This window comes from Molossus molossus, unplaced genomic scaffold (genome assembly GCF_014108415.1).
Source record: "Molossus molossus isolate mMolMol1 unplaced genomic scaffold, mMolMol1.p scaffold_m16_p_20, whole genome shotgun sequence".
Taxonomy (NCBI): domain Eukaryota; kingdom Metazoa; phylum Chordata; class Mammalia; order Chiroptera; family Molossidae; genus Molossus; species Molossus molossus.
The window spans coordinates 85,415-108,058 of record NW_023425356.1 but is presented as its reverse complement, the minus strand read 5'-3'; positions in this window follow the sequence as shown (position 1 = coordinate 108,058).

Sequence of the window (22,644 nt, the reverse complement as noted above, 5' to 3'; positions counted from 1 at the left end):
ACATGGAGGGACCCGGAAAATATTATCCTAAGCGAAAGAAGCCAAGCAGAAAAAGACAAATACCACATGATCTCACTTATATACGGAATATAATGAACATAACAGTCTGAGGAATACAGTAGACCCAGACACATGGAAGTAGGGCACAGACTGACATCCCTCAGAAGAGGGGATGGGGGGTGGGGGGGGGTGGAAGAGATAAACCACAGAACTTATATGCATGTATGCATGACCAATGGACATGGACAACTAAGCGGGGACAGGGTGGAGGGGAGGTGGGGTGGGGGGTGCCAATGGGGTAAAAAGGTAAAATATCTGTAACAAAAAAATAAATAAAAATTCATAAGAAAAAAAAATAAAACTAAAAATGTAAGGCCCTTAAATAATGTTCATAGATTTGCATGCTCAAAGAGTAAATCTTGAAGAAACTAATGGGGAATACATTTGTGTATTAGGGGTGCTGATTTCTGGTGTTCTCTCCAGAATAATATAATAGCATTCAGGCAAAGAAGATCAGAAACCTTATTCCAGTGGCAGTCGCAATTTGACCCTTCAATTGTTCTCTGTCCTAAAAACAATGTTCCAATGGACTACCATCTCCAAATGAGGTCTAAATGTATTTAAAAAGGTTCTTGTGTTTTACCCAGTTCACAGGTAATTGCACCACCACTGTTATACTGTTCTTCAGATTATGTGTTATTAGTACAGTTGAGGAAAGTAATGATTCAAGGTAATGTGGCAGCTGAACATTTGTGTTTGCCCTTAATCATACTTTTCACTAGAGTCTGATTTTAAGAGCATGTATCCAAACCAACCTATTCAAAATGAACTAACAGTGTTAGAACTCTTCACTTCAGTTGTGCAAGGCTCATTTTCATAAAGCATTAGAGCTAGAGGTTTTCTAAAAGCTTAACCTGTTTCAGTTAAGTATGTACTAAATGTCCATTTGTTTAAGTGTAATCATACTAAAAATTTGGGGTGTAAGTTTCTTCCTCACATAGCACACAGAGAGATACTTGATGTGCTGGTGCCTCATTAGATATATTAAGGTATGCACCATACTGTGTGAAAGCCCAAAAAAACATTCATTTAGTGGCATGGTTACCTTGGTAACTAAATTTTTATTGCAAAAGTAGAAGATACATGATCTAGTAAAAATGTTGGAATGATTGAATAATTTTATTCTGGTTAAGGGAATGCTCAGTTCTTGGAAAGAGTACTGTGAAACACATTTATATACACTCACCTTTTGGTGTGGACATAGGCAATAATTTCATGATAAGAACTCCTAGGAGATGTCACACTTTGTGGAGAATCAGAAGTTATCCCTCCAAGTGTTATGTGTGGGTAATAGTTTTACTGATTGAATCATAATGAAGCCCATTTTTGAAAAGTGATAGTTGGAACAAGTATGGTATCATCAGTAGCAGTGTCTTTTGCATAATCCTCACTCAAAACAGTGAACCAACATGTGGTCTAGAATGAATTAATAGAAATATTGATAACTACTGGTGCTTCACATGTGCCATTCTTGAAACAATGAAACTGAACATGTTCAAAGTGATGTAGGTAAAAACTTCAATATGTGCAACCAAAAGAGTAAATACCTGAATTTTAAGACAATGACAATACTATTGGTTTTTCACCTTGCACTTCTCTGTGAATTAGAACAAGATGAGAGTTCTAGAGAAAATTCACTATTAGAGTTGACCTAGGTATCAATGTCAAATATGTTTCAGGCCAATTATGCAAGGTATTCTGGGCATAGGTTACATTTGAGAGTTATACAGAGTTGTAAGTAACTGCAGATGTCTGCCTTCTTTCCCATATTACAAGAAGTGCCATTTTTTTTGAGATGAAGAGTTAAGCTTTAAACATACTAAATTTTATCTTTGGAAAATGAAGTGTCTGCCTGGAAGGGTGTACAAATCATCTAGATGACAGATAAATGCTGGGCTGCACAAATCAAACATCTCAGGTTACAGCAATATTCAGGTCATGGAATCGTTCCCCTATTCAGCTCTACATACATTCCCTAATGCATCAGTGTCAGACTATCGATCAATCATACATTTCACTGTTTGGGCCAATTTTCACCTTAACATTAGGGGAAGATACTTGTTTTCTCATGAGAAATCAAAGTAAACCAGTTTTTCTCAGTTTGGATTCCTGGAATTGTACCTTGGTAATGAATGCTGTCTTCTGAACTTATGTTTACAAACCCTTGTGCCAAATTCAGCCTATTTCTTGATAACTGACAGAGTATTCAATGCATATTCTTCACTTGTTGAAGCCATTGAAACAAAGAAACGTGATCAATTTAAAACAGGGAGTGTAAGGCCCTTGGATAATGTTCATAGATTTGCATAATCAAAGAGTATTTTCCAAAAGAACCTATGGGAATACACTGGGGTAATCAAAGGTGTTCATCTCTGGTGTTCTCTGCACAATAATATAATAGCATTCAGGCAAACAAAGCATAGAAAACTATTCCAGTGGCAGTGGCAACTTGACCCTTCAATTCTTCTCTGTCCTAAAAACAGTGTTCCAACAGACTAACGTCTCCAAATGAGGTCTCAATTTGATGAAAAGATCCTTGTGCATTACCCAGTTCACAGGTAATTGAACCACCACTGTTGTACTGTTCTTTGGATTATGTATTCTTAGTACAGTTGAGGAAAGTATTGATTCAAGGTAATGTAGCAACCTAACGTTTGCATTTGCCCTTAACCATACTTTTCACTAGAGTTTGTTTCTAGAAGCATGTATCCAAACCAAACACTTTCAAAATAAACTGTTAGAACTCTTCACTTCAGTTGTGCAAAGCTCATTTCCATAAAGCATTAGAGGGGGAGGGGTCTAAAAATAAGCTGTTTAGGTTAAGTATCTACTAAATTTCCCTTTGTTAAGGTGTAATCATACTTAAAATTAGGGGTGTAAATTTATTTCTCGCATTGCACACAGAGAGATATTTGACATGCTGGTGCCTTATTAGATATACTAAACTATGCACTATACTCTGTGAGAGCCCAGAGCAACATTAATTTAGCAGCATGTTTTACCATGGGAAGTAAATTTTTGTTGCAAAAGTGTGAAGATAGATGTTTTAGTAAAAAAATGTCGGAATGGTAGCATATTTTTCATTTGGTTAAGGGAATGCACAGTTCTTGGAAAGAGTATTGTGAAACACTTTGATATACACTCACCTTGTGGTGTGGACATAGTCAATTACCTCATGGAATGAACAATGAAAACGGGGCACACTTTGTGGAGAATCAGAGTTATTTCTTGATGTGTTATGTGTGAGTAATGGTTTCAATGATTGGAACATAATGCAGCCCATTTTTGAAAGGTGATACTTGGAACAAGTATGGTTTCATTGGTAGCAGTATTATTCACATAATTCTTATTCTAAACAGTGAACAAACATGCAGCCTAATACAAATTTATAGAAAGAATGATCATTATTGGTGTTTCACATATGCCACTCTTCAAACAATGAAACTGAACTCGTCCAAAGTGATGTAATTGAAAACTTAAATATGTGCAACCAAAGAGTAAATAACTGAATTAATGTGTGGGGAATATCCTGGTGGTATCAGTGTGGTGAAGTCTGGCTTTTCTTCAATATAACATTATAGCAATCCCTCTGGGAGAACATTGGATACTATTCCAAAAGCAGTGGGTGGTTTGATGTCTAATTATTGTCTGTCCTAAGAAGAGTGTGGTAGACAACTAGCTACCAATGAACTCTGAGTGTTGTAACAAATCGCTTGCATTTCACCAATGGCAGAGGTGACTTAACCACCAGTACAGGACTTTACCAGAGACTGTGCCACATCAGTATGTTTTACCAATGTTTTGATTTAAGTAGGATTGTAGGCTCATACTGTTGAAGCTCACTGTCCTTAGAATCCAACTTGTCTTTAAGCTACCCTAATTAACAACCTCAGAGACAGCAAGATGAACAATGGGGAATGTTATAGAGGGCTTTAGCCCCATAAAAATTAACTAGAGTTTGACCTTCACTGGGAATTTGAAAAGCAACATCCTTCAAGAAAAGGGAGGACACAAACGGTCCCAAGGCCAGAGTGTCCTGCATGCTCTGTAAAGAAACTGATAGGGAGAAACTGAAGCTCCCTTTACCCCATAAAACTGTAACTGTTCAACATGTGTGTATGCACCTGACTGACCGCTGATATCTGTCTCGAATTGGTTAGTTTTTAAAACTTGGATAATGGAATGAATAGCAGGACAGATGTATGCTGACCCAGTTCACCCAGTTCCCTTTCGCCTCAGCTCCCTCCCCGCTCCGTTCCCTCCTGCTTATCGCGAACTGCCTCGGCTTCTGTACACGCAGCTTGCTTGCTCTGCTAAACTCTTGAATGACCCTGCCCTCTATAAGCAACTCTCCCCCTGAGCTCGGGGCTGCAGTTCTCCTCTATGTAGGTTGGCTGCAGTCCCTGCGCAGGTAATAAAACATCCCCCAAAACTGAAAAATGGAGTCTGAGTGTGGTTGATCTCCTGGGTTACAACATTTGGAGGCCCCAGCGAGATCAGCCGCGAGGTCCCCCTTTTCCATGGGGTCGACCTCCTCAGACTACGCAGAGGGCTGCCTCCTCGCCCTCCGCACCTATATTTGTTCTGGCTTTGATTCGGCTAATTCGGACTAAGACTTCAGCCTCAAGGATCTGGGTAAGGGATTTCCCCTTCCATCTGTTTTCTGTTCGGTAGCTCCGGAGCGTTCTGGGATTGTTGCGGGTGGGACGCCGCTGAACCGCACTTCCCCCTCAGGGTCGGGACGCCGACTCCTGACCTGGGAAACCGGTGGGTTTCCATCTGTTCTGAAATTGGTACCAATCTGTTTTAATCTGGCACTTTTGGGTGCATCTGGCACTTTTGGGTGCATCTGGCACTTTCGGGTGCAGGAAACCCGGTGGGTTTCCATCTGGCACTTTTGAGTGCATCTGGCACTTTCAAGTGCATCTGGCACTTTCGGGTGCAGGAAACCCGGTGGGTTTTCATCTGGCACTTTCGGGTGCGTCTGGCACTTTCGGGTGCATCTGGCCCTTTCGGGTGCAGGAAACCTGGTGGGTTTCCATCTGGCACTTTCGGGTGCGTCTGGCATTTTCGGGTGCATCTGGCACTTTCGGGTGCAGGAAACCCGGTGGGTTTTCATCTGGCACTTTCGGGTGCGTCTGGCACTTTCGGGTGCGTCTGTTCAAACCCATCTGGCATTTTCGGGTGGGTCTGTTCTGAAATTAGTATTTTGTGTTTTGACCGTGGTTGTCTGTCTATTTGTGTTCCGTGTTCTCTGCTGCTCTAACTGTCTTGCTTTCAGTAGGATGGGACAAGGACCATCAGCCCCGTACCCCCCTTGAATGCTTTCTTGCTAACTGTTCTGACTTTTCCAGGAGATCCCGAGGCTACAGAACACCAGCTGATCCTGGGGTCCTCCAGACCCTCTGTGAATTGGAGTGGCCAACATTCTGAGTTAATTAGCCATCCGAAGGGTCTTTTGACTTGAGTCTTTTTGTTTGCTGTGAGGTCCGTTATGTACGGGGTTCCCCACCCTGATCAAAGGTATACATTAATATTTGAATTAGAAATGTCAGTGTCCGGAGGTTCAAATGAAAGGAAAAAAGTTTTGTTAGCAATGCCTCCGCCTGTCCTGAAGGACAGTTAACTCCTCCCAGCCCCCGAGGAAATTCTATCCCATCCTTCAGGACCCCCTTGAGGTATACAAAAATGTCAATTAAACTGAGTTTGCCTAGTTTGGGTTCTTATTACAGAAAAGCTATAAGATGAATTTAGATCTGTTAATGATCTATTGATAAAAAATGTCTATTGAAAATATGAATATATTTGCTAATCAGAGGAATGTTAATTACTTGTACTTGTCAAAAAAAGAAAAATTATTCAACGTTTCTAAAAGTTAAAAGTTCAGATTAGGTTAAAATGAAATTATATAGTTTTGATAAAGGAAAATATAAGATGTAGAAATATATATATTTTTAAAATTGTTCTAAAACTGGTTATTTCTGACTAGATAAAAAGGTTTATGAAAGTTAAAAAATTTGTTAAGAGAAATCTTAGAAAGAAATTATAAATAAAATAAATAATAAATTTAATAAGATACATGAATAAAATAAATTAATATAGAATTTATTTGGTTCTTTTTTAGCCTGTTAAAAGGGGAAAACATTTTTTTCCCAATATTTGCCTGGAAATCAAAAGTTATATATATGTTATTGAAATGGTTTTATGTTATATTAATCAAATACTTGATTCTTTAAAGAGCCATTTTTAAATCATAAGAACTGAAGTTTCACTGACCTATGTTTATGTTTAACATTTGTCATTGTCACTTTAAATAAATAATTGAATACTATTTAATTATATAATAATACTATATAATCTTTTGGTCAAATATGTTTGACAACCTTTCCAGGATTCGAATTTTAAGAAACTTTTTCTTGACCTGGAATTAGTTTTGAGTCATTCCAATAAGACCTGGAATTCCTCAAAGATTTATGTTCTCTCCTTATAAAAGGAAATCAAATCAGTGCAGATGACTTAACACAGTCTGTTTCCTCACTGGAGTATAGATAAGAGGACAACACACTCCAAAGGCAAGAGCATACACACTACTAAGAGTGATCAGTTGTTCACTTAGCAGATGCACAGATGCCTCTTATACGGGGGTCTCTACTAATGCTGTGGGTTATGCAAACAGTCCTCACTTTAAAGAGGCTTATAATATATTTTGTAAAGTCAAGCTTGAATTATTTAAAGAAAGAACATAATTAAGCCCCAGAGGCCTAAAGATCAGGCTCTTTTTAGTTTAACTAAAAAGTTTTTTCTTTCATGGTGCTACAATGTACTCACATATAAATAAATAAATAAATCTGAGCTATAGTTACTATAGCATGAATAAAATAATATCTCTAATGTACTTGGGTCTCCACCTGAGAAGGGCTTTATGAAAAGAAAATTACAAAAATAATAAAAATTTAAGATTTATGAATGATGGAAAATAAAAATTGACATAAAGGAATAAAAAAAGATAATGATTCTTTGCCGCTTTCTCCTGCCTTGTCGGCAGGGCAGGCTTCTCTCAGAGCCTCAGTTGCTGTGTCCCCTGTGTATAGGGGGACCCAATGTCTGAATGGATATGGATGTGGATACGGATGTACTAGCTTCTTTATGATGAGGTCTCAATGCCTCTCTGCAAGGCTTAATAATATTCTCACAGTCAAACTGTTTAACAATTGAAATGCCAGCCCGGGCTGCTCGTCCACAGCGAGTTTGACAGCAACTAATTTCCAACAGGCTTCTCTGAACTTTAGGGATCCCAGGCATGGATACGAAATTCTCTTAGAGAGTTAAAAAAACACTCTGCCCCATGTAAACAATGTTAAGACATTGCTCCCCTTTCCTGTGTCCTTTTGTAAACCTGGGGTCAGAGAAAATGTTCCCATTCCTCTGCCCACAGTAGGACCCAAATACTGTCGGGGGAAGGGCTTCCTTAGAACACTTTTCACTGTGTTCCCTGTAAGGCCTATTGGCCCAATTGGCTGAATTAGCAAAGGTAGTAATAGCAGCCTTAAGAGAAACAGGGCACATAGAATAAGGTCACCCTAGGAAGGGAAATATAAGGAAGGGTCAGGACCACAGGCCTACGTCCCAGTTAGGAAAAGACAAAGACAAAGTCAGGTATAGAAAAACAAAATAAAATGCTGTACTTAATTTAGGAAAATGACAGGGCCAGGGCTCCTTCCAACTGAGCCCTGAAACCCAGAATAATACTAAATAATAGGGGATAAACTAGTTAGTTTCCTAATAGATAGTGGTGCAGCAGACTCAGTCTTGACCGAGCCAATGGGGCCCTAACCTACCCCTGGACTTCAAAGAGGAATATAGACCTTGGGAAAAATACTGTAACTCATTTGTTTCTGTTCCTGCCGGAGTACCCATACCCCCTACTCGGACGTGATCTCCTCCAGAGATCATTTAATTGCTGGCCACTGCCACTCTAAGCCAGACCCCGCATCAAGTTCCACAAGACGTTGGCCTTCAATCCTGCCAGCCTGCCTCCAGATGATGACCCGGAGTAACCTCTGCAGGATGGCCTGGAGGCAATCGACACTGCAGACGGCTGCCCAGACCTCAGAGATGACCCACTGCCATCATCAGATGAGGTATTGCTCATGGACGGGAGCAACTATGTCCAGGAAGATATCAGGTATGCCGGGGCAACAGTAGTAACTCTGGACCATGTCATTAAGTAGGGGAACTTCAGCCCGATGGGCTGAACTCATAGCCCTAATCCAGGCTCTCTGATGAGACAAGGGGAAACCATGCTGCAAATAAGAAAGATCAACATATGGCCCTAAAACCAGTGGGGACCTCTCCAGATATCAGTTACCACACCAAACCCAAGTTCACCTCTGACTCCTACTTACACTGGGTCAGAAAATGACTTAACTGAGCAGAAACAAGTCATAAAGAAAATCAACGAATAATAGACACTGCCTGCTGGGAGATTGTTAGTCCCAGAGGCTCTAGGTCGGACTTTAGTCAACCAGCTGCACCAGCCTACCCTCTTAGGTTACACCAAGCTTACTGAACTCCTGGGAGGCAGATAATGTCCAATAAGGTCACAGAGAAAAGGAAAAGATAGAAGGAAGCAGGAATATATAGGTCTAAATGGGGATGAAAAGAAAAAGGCTAGGGGATATGCAGACAGCAGATAGATTGAGCAACCTCTCAGGTTCATGTCAGGGGAGGGACTAGAAAAGTCACAGAGAGTCTATGTAAGTTGAAGAAGGATTATGCAGAGAAAATAAAAAGATAGGAAGAAGAAAGAGAGAGGCATACATATTACAGGAAGACAGGACAATAGAGGATTACTCGGGAAGGGAAGAAGATAAGACACTGAGAGGGGTGAACTTGCCCCTACTAATAGAATTACAGTCTAGGATGTAATAGAGGGAGTAACAGGTTTAGGCTACTCCTAGCCCTTAGATCAGACAATGACCCCGCCTTGATAGCAAAGATATCACAGGATATCTCTAAGGGATTAAATATAAATTAGAAGCTCCACTGTGCTTACTGCCCACAGAGTTCCAGGCAGGTAGAGCGCAGGAACAGAACCTTAAAGGAAACCTTAACCAAATTTACTTTAGAAACCGGTGAAAACTGGACCACTCTGCTCCCCTCGCCCTCTTACAGTTCTTACAGGCCCTGCAGTCTGCCCAGAAGGCCATCCATAAACACATCTGCGATGCCCTGCCTGTGCCCACCTCAGACTCTGTGCACCCTTTCCAGCCAGGGACTCGATGCAAATAAAGAAATTCACCATCCAAAGACTAACTCTGGCCTGGAAGGGACCATACACTGTCATCCTGCCTTCACCAACAGCTATCAAGGTCAACGGCATCCCAGTCTAGCTGCATCATTCCTGGTTGAAGGCAGAAAAAGCAGAATGAACGGTGCAGACCTCTCCAGATCCCTTAAAATGAGACTCTTACGTTTATCGGGACTCTAATTTTTCTGATTATAACTGTACAGGGGAATCTTTATAGATCTAGACCCCAGTAGAACTGGGTACTTAGAAATAAAACATTTTTTTAAAAAAATCTTAAGAAATGTCAACCAGAAGAGGGTCTATATGCAGCCTTAGGTGAAACCTGCTATTTCTATGCCAACCATTCAGGTATAATCAGACAGAGCATCCAAATTCTAAGACAAAGAAACTAAGAGAAGGAGAACAGGTCTCCCATAATTAATATGAAACTTATTTAATTAGTCACCATAGCTAACATCCCTGATTTCAGCTATAGCAGGGCCCCTACTGTTATTATTAATTGGAATAACTTGTAAACCCATCCTAAATTTAATAGACTCCTAGCCTTCATCAGAGAGAGAGTTTAATCAATAAAACTTAGGGTCTTAGCACAATCCTACTAGAGATGGTCTCCCCATGACGATTGTGAATCAATGGTTTGATCCACTCTCAAGAACAGGAGGGAATGTTGTAGCTCATTGTCCTTAGAATCCAACTTGTCTTTAAGCTGCCCTAATTAACAACCTCAGAGACAGCAAGACGAACAATGGGGAATGTTATAGAGGGCTTTAGCCCCATAAAAGTTAACCAGAGTTTGACCTTCACTGGGAATTTAAAAAGCAACATCCTTCAGGAAAAGGGAGGACAGAAACGGCCCCAAGGCCAGAGTGTCCTGCATGCTCTGTAAAGAAACTGATAGGGAGAAACTGAAGCTCCCTTTACCCCATAAAACTGTAACTGTTCAACATGTGTGTATTGCACCTGACTGACCGCTGATATCTGTCTCGAATTTGTTAGTTTTTAAAACTTGAATAATAAAATGAATAACAGAATAAATATATGCTGACCCAGTTTACCCAGTTCCCTTTCGCCTCAGCTCCCTCCCACCTCTGTTCCCTCCTGTTATTGCTAACTGCCTCCGCTTCTGTACAAGCAGTTTGCTTGCTCTGCTAAACTCTTGAATGACCCCTGCCCTATATAAGCAACCCTCCCCCTGAGCTCAGGGCTGCAGTTCTCCTCTGTGTAGGTTGGCTGCAGTCCCTGAGCAGATAATAAAACATCCCCAAAAACTAAAAAATGGAGTCTAAGTGTGGTCAATCTCCAGTGTTACAACAATATGCATGCCATTGAAACAGAGAAACTGAACAATTCAAAATAATCTGTAAGCACCTTGGATAATGTTTATCAATTCACATAATCAAAGAGCAAATCCCTGAAGGGCATGTGGGGGATACACTGGTGTAATTAATGTGTTGATCACTGGTGTTCTCTTAAAAATAGTATAATGGCATTCAGGCTAAGAGTGGAAATTTCATTCCAGGCAGTGGGAGTTTTATTTTTCAATTCCTAAAAACAGTGCACCAAAAGACTACCATGTCCAAATTAATTCCAAAATTTTATTTAAAAAGTTCACTGCATTTTACCCAGAACAGAAGCCATTGAACCACATCTATTGGACTGTACTACAGAGAGTTTACTTTTAGTACAGTTTGGAAATGTATTTATTCAAGGTTATGTTGTAGCCCAACATTTGCATTTGCCCTTTACCATATATTTCACTAGTCTCTGCAATTAAGTGTGCTAACCCCAACCTACTTGAAATAAACTAAAAGTGCTAGAATAGTTCACTTCTGGTTTATCAAAGTGCACTTCAATTAAGCACTATAGAAGTAGGTTTTTAGATGCATTGCTGTTTTTTATTACTTATATATTAATTACCCATCATGTATAAGATCAATCATGTCTATATTTGGGGGTGTAAGTTTTATTCTTAGAAGGCATACACAGTGGTACTTGACATGCTCGAGTCTTCATAGATATATTACAATATGTGACATTCTGTGTGAGAGCCCAGGGAACAATCATAAAATAGTATGTTTTTCTAGATAAATAAAATCTATTTAGACTGTTATGTTCATTCTGACAATCCCCAGAAGAGGGTGTGGGGAGAAAAGATAAACCACAGAACTTATATGCATGTCAGCATGACCAGTGGACATGGACAACAAAGCTGAGGACATGGCAAGGATGAGTAGAGTGTCAATTGGAAAAAAATTAAAAACATCTGTAACAAAAATAAATAAAATCTTTTTCTAACAGTTTCAAAAACACATAGTAAATAAATTTTAGATGGATGAAATATTTCAATTCTACTTAAATAATTTTTAATTCCTGGGAAGTGTGATACCATGTACACTTATCTAGCAGTGTTAACAAAAGTATTCATCACATGATAACAATTCATACCACAATGCACTATTTGTCAGGAATCAGACGTTATCCCAATGTGCGGATATTTGTTTTACTCTGTGAAATATAATGAAAGCCCATTTCCAGAGGGGTTGCCTTCTCTTTCAGCCTGCTGGCAATTGGTGCAACACAATGACCTACAGACACTGCTTGGACTGTGGGGGAGCATCACAATGGAGCAAAAACTTCACATCTCTGGATGCCGTCTAATTCATTTGCAAAGTTTTCTCCCAGGTTATATGTTGTTTAGGTAACTTTTTCTTGATATGTTTATCTCTGTGGACCATACAGCAAAGCCCACTATATTTTCTGTCTTTGGCTCGTATCAGTGAATAAACATAAAAAATCATACAAAAAAACACACATAAAAACAAAGCCACTTAGACCTGGGTTTTCTTGCCCATTGTACCTTTTGGGGCCCTATTCCTGCCCTTTGACATGCAAACCTTATCTATTTACATGTCAACACTGCACTCAGTTCAGAAAGAGTGGCCTTTCTACTCTCCAGGAAAACCTTACCTTTTTAAATATATGCTTTAATCTTTGGATGCCCAAGTAACAAGAATGCATATCTCTTGGTTATATTATGTTCATCCACCAATACCCAACCCTACATCTCCTCCTCTTTGTTTTCTTGAATTGAGTAATCACCATGGGTGTGGTGGTCAGGAGTGTCATCACTTGCTTTTCAGTCTTCTGCACAACATTCACCAGAGTCCTCAGAATACTGAGGTTGACAACAAACAAAAAAATCCAATAGTAGTAAAAATCCAGATTATAATATTAAAACCCTCAAACCAATGTTTTGGATTGAGCCACTGTACATTATCTTAGATTGCCTTTGAAAGATTTTGTTGAGAGTAGAGGAAGCCACTAACAGCAGAACACCAACACCCACAGAAAAAATTTTGCAGGCTCCAAAACCCACAGAGATAGCCAAAATGATGAGACAAACAAACAAACAAACAAAAATTAAATCCCAAATGAAAGAACAAGTGACCCCTACCAAAGATGAGATAAAGAAAATGCAGTTGAGCAAGTTATCAGAGGTACAATTTAGCGTCATAATTTTGAGGAAGCTCAAAAGCATGAGTAAGGACATCAATGCCATGAGTAAAGACATAAAAGCATTGAATATCAACTAATTGGAAATGAACAACCACCAAGGAGAAATGAAGAATGACATAGCTGAAATAAAGAACACATTGGAAGAACTAAACAACAAAATAAGAAAGTTGAGGACTGAATCAGTGAATTAGAAGATAGGGTAGAAAAAATCAACCAATCAGAAAACCAAAAAAATTTTAAAATGCAATTAAAAAACAGAAAGAAAGCTTAAGAGTACTGTGAAACAACTGAAAACCTAATAATATTTGCATCATAGGTGTCCCTGAAGAAAAAAATAAGCAAGGGTTAGAGAACATATTTGAAGAAATAGTGACAGAAAACCTTCCTACTTTGGTGAAGAAAAAAAGCATTCAAGTTCAAGAAGCACAAAGAGCTCCCAGTAAGAAGAATCCAAACAAGCCCACACCAAGACATGTAGTAATTAAAATGCCAACAATTAAAGACAAAGAGAGAATCTTAAAGGCAACAAAAGATACCAACAGGTTGCCTACAAAAGAACCCCATGAGGCTGACTTCTCAACAGAAACACTACAGGCCAGAAGAAAATGGAATGAAGTAATCAAGGTCATAAAAAACAAGGATTTTAATCTAAGGCTACTCTATCCAGCAAGGCTATCATTCAAAATAAAAGGTCAAATAAAGAGCTTCCCAGAACAAAACAAAAAAAGGCTAAGGGAATACATTAGCACCAAACCAGCATTGCATGAAATATTAAAATGACTGCAGTAATTAGTAGAAGAAATAGAAAAAAATATATAACCACACTAAACAAAAATGGCAATAAATAAGTACATATCAATAATCATCTTAAATGTAAGTGAATTGAATGCTCTGATAAAAAGAAACAGATATACTGATTGGATAAGAAAGCATGACAAATAACAATATATCTATATATCTATATATCTATAGATATACAGTTTACAAAAGACCCACATCACCACAAAAGACTCACATAGGTTGAAAGGGAAGAGATGAAAAAAAAAAAAATCTTTCAAGAAAATAAAAAGAAAATTAAAACTGGGGTAGCAATACTCATGTCTGATAAAATAGATTTCTAAATAAAGGCCATTACTAGAGACAAAATAGGTCACTGCATAATATTGAAAGGATCTATATAATAGAAAGATATAATCTTGGTAAACTAATATGTACCCAATATAGGAGTAACAAAATATATTTTAAAAATTCTGAAGAATTCAAAGGAGAAATTGACAGCAACACAATCATAGCAGATACTTCAACACCCTACTGACATCATTGAATAGATCCTCTAGACAAGAAAATAACAAGGAAACAGGGAGTTTAGATGAAGCACTAGACCAAATAGATTTAAAAGATATCTACAGAAATTTACACCCCAAAATTACAGAATTCACATTCTTCTCAAGTGCACATGAAACATTCTCAAAGATATACCAAATATTAGGACACAAACTAAGTCTCTACAAATTCAAGAAGACTGAAGCCATATCAAGCGTCTTCTCAGAACACAATGGCATAAAACTAGAAATCAACTGCAACAAGAAAATGCAAATACATTTGAACATATGGAGGCTAAATAGCATGTTATTAAACAACAAATGGGTTACCAATGAGATCAAGAAAAAAATTAAAAACTTTCTGAAAACCAATGAAAATGAAAACACAACAACACAAAATCTAAAGCAGTTCTGAGAGGGTAGTTCATAGCACCAAAGGCCTACCTCAAGAAGCAAAAAAAAAAAAAAAAAAAAAAAAAAATCCTAATAGACTATCTAACCTCACTACATAAAGAACTAGACAGCAAACAAAAATAAAATGCCAGTGAAAGTATAAGAAAACAAAATAGTAAACATAAGAGCATAAATAAATGACATACAGACCAAAAAAACAACAACAAAAAAAAACAATTAAAAAGGTTAATGAAACAAAGAAGTGGTTTTTTGAAAGATAAACAAGATTGATGAACCCTTAGCTAAACTCACCAAGAAACAAAGAGAGAGTACCCAAATACACAAAATCAGAAATGAAAGAGGAGAACAACTGAAACCCAGAAATAAAAAGGATCATTAACAAATACTATAAACAGCTATATGGCAACAAATTTGACAATCTATGCAAAATGGACAAATTTCTAGAATTACATAGTCTCCCAAAAGAGACTAGAAAACTTGAAACTAGAAAACTTAATAACAAATAATAAAATTAAAGATGTAATTAAGAAGCTCTCAGCAAATAAAAGTCCAGGCCCAGATGGCTTCAGAAGAGAGTTTTATTGAACATTCAAAGAACTAACTCCCATTCTCAAACTCTTCCAAAAAATTCAAAGTGAAAGAAGACTTCCAAACTTGTTCTATGAGGCCCTCATAATTCTAATTCCCAAACACTTAAAAAGACACTACAAAGAAAAAAAACTACAGGCCAATATCCCTGATGAACATAGATGCCAAAATTCTTAACAAAATACTAGTAAATTGGACCCAGTAATACATCAAAAAAATATTTATTATGACCAAGTGAAATTTATCCCAGAGATGCAAGGCTGGTAAAATATTTGCAAATCAATACATGTGATACACCACATAAACAAAGTAAAGAATAAAAACCACATGATCATATCAATAAATGCTGAAAAAAAATTGACAATTCCAGCACCCATTTCTGATAAAAAGACTCAGCAATGTGGGAATAGAGGAATCATATCTCAACATAATAATAGCCATATATAAAAGACCTGCATGCAACATCATACTCAATGGGCAAAAACTAAAAACATTACCCTTAAGAACAGGAACAAGACACAAATGCCCACTTTTGCCACTCTTATTTAACATAGTACTGGAAGTCTTAGCCACAGCAATCAGACAGGAAGAAAAATGAAAGAGATCCAAATTAGAAAGGAGGAAGTGAAACTTTCACTATTTGCAGATGACTTGATATTATATATACTAAACCCTAAAGACTCCATAAAAAAATCAACTAGACTTAATAAATAAATTTAGCAAAGTAGCAGGATACAAAATTAATGTCAAAAAATTGATGGCATTCTAATACACCAATGAAGAACTCACAGAAACATAAACTAAAAAAAAAACTTTTTTATTATCATGCAAAAAAAATCAAGATATGTAGAAATAAACAACCAAAATAGTAAAAAACCTATTTGCAGAAAACTACAGGGCATTAAAAAAAGAAAGAGGAAAATATAAAAAAGTGAAAGCACATACCTTGTTAATGGATTGAAAGAATTAACATCATTAAAATGTCCATATTACCCAAAGCAATCTATAGACTTAATGCAATCCCCATCAAAATACCAACAAAATATTTCACAGAACTAAAACAAATACTTCAAAAGTTCATATAGAACCAAAATGGACCCCAAATAGCCACAGCAATCTTTTTAAACAAAGGACAAAATAGGTGGGATTACAAGACCAGATATTAAGATATACTACAAAGCTACTGTATCCAAAACACCCTGGTACTGGCACAAGAACAGGCATATAAACCAGTGGAACAGAAAAGAGAATCCAAAAATTGACCCAAGACATTATGCCCAATTAATATTTGACAAAGGTGGCAAGAGCATACAGTGGAGTTAAGACAGCCTCTTCAATAAATGGTGTTGGAAAATTTGGACAGCTAAAGGCAAAAAATGAAACTAGACAACCAAATTACCCCATACACTAGAATAAACTCAAAATGAATAAAAGACTTAAATGTCACTCATAAATACATAAAAATTCTAGAAGAAAATGTAGGCAACAAAATTTCAGACATTATACACAGCAGAATTTCACTGATATATCACCTAAGGCAACAGAAACAAACAAACAAACAAAATGAACACATGGGACTACATCAAACTAAAAAGCTTTTGCACAGCAAAGGAAACAACCATCAAAATGGAAAGGGAATCCACTATATGGGAGAGTATAATTGTCAATGATACATCAGATAAGGGGTTAGTTTCCACAATATATATAGTGCTCATACAACTCAACAAAAGGAAGACAAAGAACCCAATTAAAAAATGGGAAGAGAAACTAAATAGACACCTCTTAAAACAGGACATACAAATGGCTAAGAGACATATGAAGAAATGCTCAACATTACTAATCATCAGAGAGATGCAAATTAAAACAACTCTGAGGTATCACCTCACACATGTCAGAATGGCCACCATCAACAAATCATCAAACAACAAGTGTTGGCAAGGGTGTTCAGAAAAGGGGACTCTAGTACAGTGCTGGTGGGAATGCAGACTGGTGCAGCCACTCTGAAAAACACTATGGTGTTTTCTCAAAAAAATAAAAATTGAATTGCCATTTAACCCGTGATCCCTCTGCTAGGAAACACCAATCTGAAAGTATATATGTATTCCCATGTTTGTAGCATCACTAATTACAATAGCTAAGATCTGAAAACATTCTAATTGTCCATCAGTAGAGAAATGGATAAAATAGCCATGGTACATATACACAATGGAGCATTATGCAGCTGTAAAAAAGAAAAATTTCTTATCTTTTGAGACAATATGAAGGGACCTGGAGAGTATTATCCTAAGAAAAATAAGCCAAGCAGATAAAGACAAATATTACATGATCTCACTTATTTGTAAAATATAGTAAACATAGCCCTGGCCGGTTTGGCTTGGCGGTTAGAGCGTCAACCTGCGGTCCTGAGAGACCCAGGTTCGGTTCCCGCTAAGGGCACATACCTCGGTTGCAGTTTGTCCCCGGCCCTGGTCGGTCGTGCGGGTGGCAGCCACTCGATGTGTTCCTTTCACGTCGATGTTTTTTTCTCTCTCTCTCTCTCTGTTTCTCTCTCTCCCTTTCACTCTACCTGAACAAAAAATGGGAAAGTGTCCTCGGGTGAGGATAAAAATACACACACACATATATATTAAACATAACAGTCTGAGGAACAGGGTAGACCCAGAGATGTGGAAGTAGGGTACAGACTGGCAACCCTCAGAAAAGGAGGTGGGAAAAAGAAAGAGATAAACCACAGAACTTATATGCATGTATGCATAACTGATGGGCATGGACAACAAAGCTGGGGATGGGGTGGAAAAATGGGAGAAGGGTGTCAGTGGGGAAAAAGGAGAAACATCTGTAACAAAATTGAATTTATAAAAATAAAAGAATATCCTAGACGAGGTAACAGATTACACCAGAAAACAAGGTTAGTGAACTGGAAGACAAGATTTTCAATAGATAAAAATGAATCAGTGTATTTTCAAAATGCTTTAACATGTATTTGGAGTCTTGGAGAAGGAGAGAGATGGGGCAGGAACAATGTTTGAAGAAATTATGGCCAACAATTTTCTAAATTGATAAAAGCCCACAGATTACAGTTCAGCTCATATTAGTCAGGAAAACAAAACAAAACAAAACAAGTTGTTGTATATCTGCTAATTGTGTTTCCAGAGCCTTTTATATATTAGCTACTTGCCCTCCAATGTTGCCAGCAAAAGCTTCTTGTAAGTATTATTTACTGTCCAATTATGGGAGGTGGCATTCTAAGGTAATGCAGTTACACACATACTATGACTAAATTTTCAATCACAGTGCAACAGTGATTGAGTGGCTAAGGTCTCTTTATGTTCTCTTAGCTAGAATTCCTTTATCAATCTCAGTCTGGGAAGTCATATCTTTAGTAACGTTAGTCATTACTTCAGCCACTGTATGTGCCACTTGGGCTGATTCTGTTAAGGCTGTAACTGAAACAACTGCAGTAGCAGCAATGACCATGGCTGACATTATGAATAAAATGTTTTAGCTAATAAGTGGTTGTTATGATTAGCGTCCAAGGTCAGCTGTGCCATCTGAGGAGTCAGGTTGAAGGGCAGGCCCTTCCTGTTTATGGTAAAGCTTTATCCACTGAGCCACCAGCCACTTGGGGCCTGTAGGAGACAAAACACAAGCATGGCCTCACCCCCACCCCAGTAACTCTGCAGGACCCCACCATTCAGGCTCTTGCTGTGAATCTTTGTACAGACTAAAGTCTTTGGCCCTGTGGCAAAAGACTTTTGTTGAAAATGTCACTCCACAGCTGCAGTGACAAAGCAATCTCTATTTTAAAAAATTTAAGGTACAGATTGACAGAGAAAGTTGATTTAAACTTTCACCCATACTGCCCCCTATTTGTTTTGTAATTAATAATTTTAAAGTAGCACGAGCACATGCAACAATAGCTAGTCCTCTATGTTTATTATAAGAACAGGATGGTGCTGAGTAACCAGAAAGTACAGGTTTATTGAGGGAAATACCTGCTGGGCTGCCTCCAAGTAGAGCACAGCAGCTGGTTTATACAGACTAAGGGTTTTTTAATTTAGGGCTGGGGTGGGTGATTGCCCCACGAAGGAGTCCTGGTGGTCCTTGATTGGTTAAAGCTGGGGTCTTTCCAAGAATTGTTCTTCTTGTTGAGTGGCTGTTTAGGTTTGGGTGGGGGTTTTAGGATACTGTTTTGCCTGGCCGGAGCAATAAGCTTGGGTTTTCTGGAATAAGGGGCTTGGGGCAAGGTTAAACAATAAGAGGCTGGGGGTAGTAATATGAAAGTTAAAGTTAACATTTTCTGACTCTTAGTTAATATAAGTTGGTAGGTTAAGAAAAGTTTGTGTTGATCAAAATTTTGGGTTGACCCCTAGGAAGGGCCTCTCCGGCAAGAGTGTTCTTTTGTAGCTACTTCTTACTGTTTTCCCTATGGGTTGCTCTTCCCGGTGGGTCACCCTGGCATAGAGTGGTGTTAGTTTGGAGTAGTTGATGGTGGTGGACTACCCTGGCAAGTTCGGTAACCTGTTTACAAAAAATTTAGGAAACAGGGAAGAAGCAAGAGGAGGAGGCAGATGATTATCAATGGGCTGATGAGCGAGGAAATTATGTTAAAAAGTGGATTACACCACCATTGGCTTAGAGAGTTCCTCATGTCTTTGGTTACAAAGCCTCTCCTGTAATTTTAAGAGAGAGTTTAATATTTTCTTCTACTATACCTGATTTGTTGATATAGTAGCAGCATTTTTCTTGGAGGAAAAGGCAAGTACCTTCTTTCTTAGTGGTGAGAAGGTCCAGGGCCCATTGGTTCTGAAGGGTGACCTCTGCTTGGGAGGTGAGTTGTTGTAGGGAGGCAGCCGAGATTTTGAAACCTCTTTCTAGATCTGACTGAATTTGTTCAGTCATCTTAAGGCTGTAGCTGAGTTCAGCTCCCCCAATTATTAGGGAGGCTACTGAGGAGGAAAAAAGAGAGGCCTACAAGAAAAGGGAGAAAAATGGCCCGCTTCTGGCAGGAGGTTTGAAGGTTTCCAGCTACCTCATCCTCAGTGTAATATAGAAGCTGTGGGGCGAGAATTGGCAGGATACATGAGCCCAGAGTGGTGGTGTTGATGTGGTTGTTTAGTGTGGTTACAACAAAAGAAAGTTCCTTGAGGACTTGTAAAGTCAAAGGTAATTTGATGAGTTTGATTGCATGTTGGTTGGGAGATGTCCTTATAGTAACATAGATTATATGTGTTATTTGGGGTATATGAGGGCACATGGTCTAGGGAGAATTAGGAGGCAGAGCAGATTTTAGAAGTGTTTAAGGGATATGAGAGTGGGACTGCGGCCATCGCTGGTTGGTCTAGGAAGGCACAGAGAAAGCATTGAGAGGGCTCAATTTCTTTGGTTAGGTTTAGAATTAGGACTCCTTTTCTTGTTAAATCTAGCCATGCAAAGGGGGTCTGTTTGTTGGAAAGGTGTTTAGTTAAGGAAGTTTTTTGGGTTAAGATTTTGTGAGTAAGATCTTCCAGTTTTGGGGACATTGTCCTTTGCTGCACCCACTTCTGGTCAATGGACATATAGTATTTAGAGAATCCTCTTATAAGTATTCCATTTAGGCCTTTTTGCCATTTAGAGTCCCAGGGATCACCGGTGCTGAGGACCCAGGGGACACTGGGGGTAGTGTATTCATGGTGAGTTATTTTGGTATCTGTTTCAGTAAATATAATTGTGTCTCTCCAGTAGAAAGATGACATTGTGCAAGGGGTAGAGGTAGTGAGGTGTGGCAAGAAAGTCCTTAAGATTGTTGTAGGAGCACAGAGCCTCATCCCTGTATAGCTTTGAAGGTGGGATTGGTTTTCGATGAGTTTAAGAACCATGAAACTGCCTATTAAGGGGCAGTCTGTGGAAGCAGTTATTTGGGAGGGAGGCCAGTTAGAGAAGACATTAAGAAAGAATCTCCAAACATGCTACTCAGGTTCAGAGCCTGAGAAAGAAAGTGGTACAATTATGGTAAGAGAGAGAAGGAAAGACATCCTCTAGGTGAGTAGAAAGAGAAGGAGAAAAGAATAAAAGTCAGTTTCAAAGGGTCCGAATTCCTGAAAGACTTCTTGCCAGGTGAGATTCTGGATCCAGGTGAGTTCTTCTACTTCTGGACTTTGGAGTCTGAACCAGGCAATTTCTTCCAGAATCTGAGTGTGAAAATAAAAAATCTTGCATGGTAGAGGCTGTGCATTGAGAGAGTTGGTTATGCCATGAGCTGTGAGTGAGTATGTTGTCTTGAGCGAATCTCACAAGATAGTCTGGTCGTGTTTTTCTGCAATCGGTGGACATGAGAAAATTTTGAGGGATAGGGAACCTGTGGGTGTGGAGAAATAATCTTTAGGACTCTGTGGAGTGTGTAATTTAATACATGAGAGATGTGTCTAGTGAGAGTCCCCTTCAATTTTGACCACCGTGGGAGTGGAGAGAATGACTGTGTGTGGGCCGGTCCAGATTGGCTGGAGAGGTGTTTTTCCCCGGGTTGATTTATACACCTGATCTCCTGGCAGTAGGGTGAGGTGAGACTTGGTGGTAGAAAAAGGTTGAGGAAGAAGTTTATTTACCTCTGAGTGTAAATTAGACCTCATATAAGCCAATGCTGGGAAGTAATCTCCAATGGCAGAATCAAGGTTAGAGGACTGGAGTCTATGACAAAGGGTCTTCTGTACATTATTTCAAAGGGGCTTAGGTTGAGGGGTTTCCTTGGCATGGCACAAATTTTCTTCAGAGCTAGGGGGAGGAGCTGAGGCCAGGGAAGGTGGAGCTTAAGAATTATTTTGGTGAGGTGGTGTTTGAGAATTTGATAGCCCGCTCTACTTTGCCCAAAGACTGGGGACGGGAAGGTATGTGTAGCTGCCATTTAAGTCCTAGATGAGTTGAGAGTGATGGGTGATGTGAGAGGTGAAGGCTGGTCCATTGTCTGGTTGTAATGCTGAGGGGAGGCCGAACCGAGGAATGATGTGCTTGCATCCTCGGATTTAGTGGGAAATGCCTCAATCCAGCCAGAGAAGGTGTTCACTACAGTGAGAATGTATCTGAGTCCCTTGTATTTGGACATGTAGGTAAAGTCTATTTGCCAATTTGTTGCTGGCAGTTGTCCCCGGGTTTGATGGGCGGGAAATGACTTGGGATGAATTCCTTCTTGAGGGGTGCAAGGGGTACAGGTCGGGCTGGAGGAGGTTATTTTCTTGAGGATTGTTGGGAAGTTGTTTTCTGACAAGAAGGTAGAGATGTAAAGGAGTAGGGTTGGTATCTGGTGTTGAAAGAATTATGTACGAATTCTAGGATATCCTCTGCCTGAGACTGTGGGAGTAGGAGTTTGTTTTCCTTTATATACCAACCATCCTTCTGAGGCAAAGAAGAGTATGTGGCCATTTCAGTGGTGAAGTATGATGGAGTTTGAGAGGTCAGAAA